This window comes from Magnolia sinica, chromosome 8, assembly GCF_029962835.1.
Source record: "Magnolia sinica isolate HGM2019 chromosome 8, MsV1, whole genome shotgun sequence".
In the NCBI taxonomy this organism is placed as follows: domain Eukaryota; kingdom Viridiplantae; phylum Streptophyta; class Magnoliopsida; order Magnoliales; family Magnoliaceae; genus Magnolia; species Magnolia sinica.
Window position 1 is genome coordinate 63286611 of NC_080580.1, and position 2356 is coordinate 63288966.

Consider the following 2356-nt stretch of genomic DNA (forward strand, 5'->3'; position numbering starts at 1 on the left):
AGCAAAGGGGTAAAGCCGTCATCCAAGAGTTTCTTCTTCTATTCTTTTTAGTTTTTAATGCTTTCTTCTAGGGTTTTGAATCCAATCATAGCTATGGTTGGATAAATCTCTTAATTAGGGCTAAGGGGTGAAGCTTATAGCGTGATTGGGATGTTTTTCTTATTTGGTTCTTGTTCTTGTTGAACCTTTTTTATTCTAATTTGATATTTAAAGAATACTTTTAGTTTTTAATGGCTTGTTAAGACTAAATTATAATAGATCTGCAATAGCTTTGAGTATCTTCTTTTCCTGTTTCAGATTGTTAAGTTAGTAAATCCTGTTGTTCAATATCGTCCCTTGGGCATGGCTGAGTGATGGAATCTCTTCTAATCTTCCCAATTCTCCTATGTTTGGTCATGAGATCAATATATCCCATTGTTTGCCATTGTCTCTTAATCATGGTTAGATGATGGAATCACTTCCAATCCTCACAACTCTCATTCATTGAGAATTAGATCAATGGAAGTGCAGATCTAATCTTATTGATATATCTTCCAATTGGATAGGATAGGACTCCAATTCTAATTATGTTACTTAAATCAAGGAAACATCTTGATAGCTACAAGTGAATCCTTAGCACCCTAGTTCCCACCTTTGAATTCTTAAGTTTCCAATTAAATACTTCACAATTACTTCCTTTTACTCCCAATTTAGATTTAGATCTTTTTCTAGTTTTGATTCTAGTTACTTTCAAAATACACACGAGATTAGTCCCTGTGGATTCGACCTCGGTGTTACCGAGATTATTACTACATTGGGAGCCTACACTTGGGATTGTGAACAAGTTTTTAGCGCCGTTGCCGGGGACTAATGGTTGCGCTTTTCTGAGAATAACTAGTTTTGGAATTAGGATGAGATTAGAGTTAATCACTTTCTTTTTTTAGATTAGGGTTTTTCTGAATTATTTTTAGAAACTAACTTATCTTTATATTTATAGGTTAGGAACTTTCTAAATTTATTTTTAGAAACTAACTTACTTTCTTAATTTGTTTTTAGAAACTAACTTACTTTCCTAATTTGTTTTTAGAAACTAATTTATTTATTTATTTTTTGTATTGTAGGATCTTAATCTAGTAACTTCTAATTTGGTAACTTCTTTCTAATTCTCTCTCTTTCTATTTCTAGATTTCTTATTGCTTTGGGTTCTCTCTTTTTAGGGTTAGGTTAGTTACTGAAATTGAGAGCTGAGAGTGTTTCATGCCCAAGTAGGTCCATGATAACACTCAACGCCTTTTGAGTGAAGGAGGATTGGTTGATGGGTTATCTATCTATCACTGGATTAGATATCACCCAAGATCCATAGAGTTAATTGAAGTGATGACTGCAAATTAACCTGTAAATCCTCCTCAAACTCGGTTGAGGAAATTCAGGATGAAAATGAGGTGCATCAAGCACCCCGCCTCGTACTTTATGAGATTATTTACAACCGACGGGGGTGAGCACACCTTCTTGTATGGTTTTTCTAGAAAATACAGGAAACATGGATATTAAGCCAGGGGTGATCCAACTCCTTCCAAAGTTTCATGGACTTGAATCTCAAAATCCATACTTACACTTGAAAGAGTTTGATAAGATAATAACTACTTTATATTTTCCTAACGTGTCTGAGGACACGGTCAGGCTGAAACTCTTGCCTTTTTCTTTAAAAGAGAAATTTAAGACGTGGTTACACTCACTACGTTTATGATCTATTGGTAGATGGAACGACATGACAGGGGAGTTCATAAAGAACCATAAAACGAACACCCTCAGAAATTTGATCATGAACTTCACCCAAAAGGAAGATGAAACATTCTTCCAATGTTGGGAGCGGTTCAAGGATCTTGTTAGTTCATGCCCACAGCACGGTTTTGAAATGTGGCGTATCACAAACCTCTTCTATGATGGACTGACATCTTTCATGCGCCAATTAGTCGAGACAATGTGCAGTGGGGAATTCATGAACAAGAATGTACGATGTGTCGGACTATTTTGACGGACTTGCTAAAAGCGCACAATTATGGGACATCTCCCCAAAACCTAGCACCACTTCTAATCCTACTCAATCAAAAAAGAGGGGTGGAATATATCTTCTGAAAGAGGAAGATGATATAAATGCTAAAGTGGCTAATCTCACAAGGAAACTCAAGGCCATGAAACTTAAGAAGGATAAGGCTAAGGAAACTATTTGCAGTATTTGTACTTGCAACATTCATACAACTAAAAATTGTCCAACAATACCTGCTTTTTAAGAAATTCTGAATATTGAATCGAATGTTGTAAACAATTACACAGGCCTTTCAAAGGACCCACCTCCAATACTTACAATCCTAGTTAG

At 35.5% G+C, this 2356-nt stretch overlaps 1 non-coding gene across 1 annotated transcript; it reads right to left on the reverse strand.

Annotated features, from left to right (window-relative positions):
- Positions 1–1783: 1783 nt before the first annotated feature.
- Positions 1784–1890, reverse strand: LOC131254674 (small nucleolar RNA R71). Its single transcript, XR_009175795.1, has one exon. It is a non-coding gene; the product is annotated as a small nucleolar RNA R71 (small nucleolar RNA).
- Between the last annotated feature and the right edge of the window lie 466 nt (positions 1891–2356).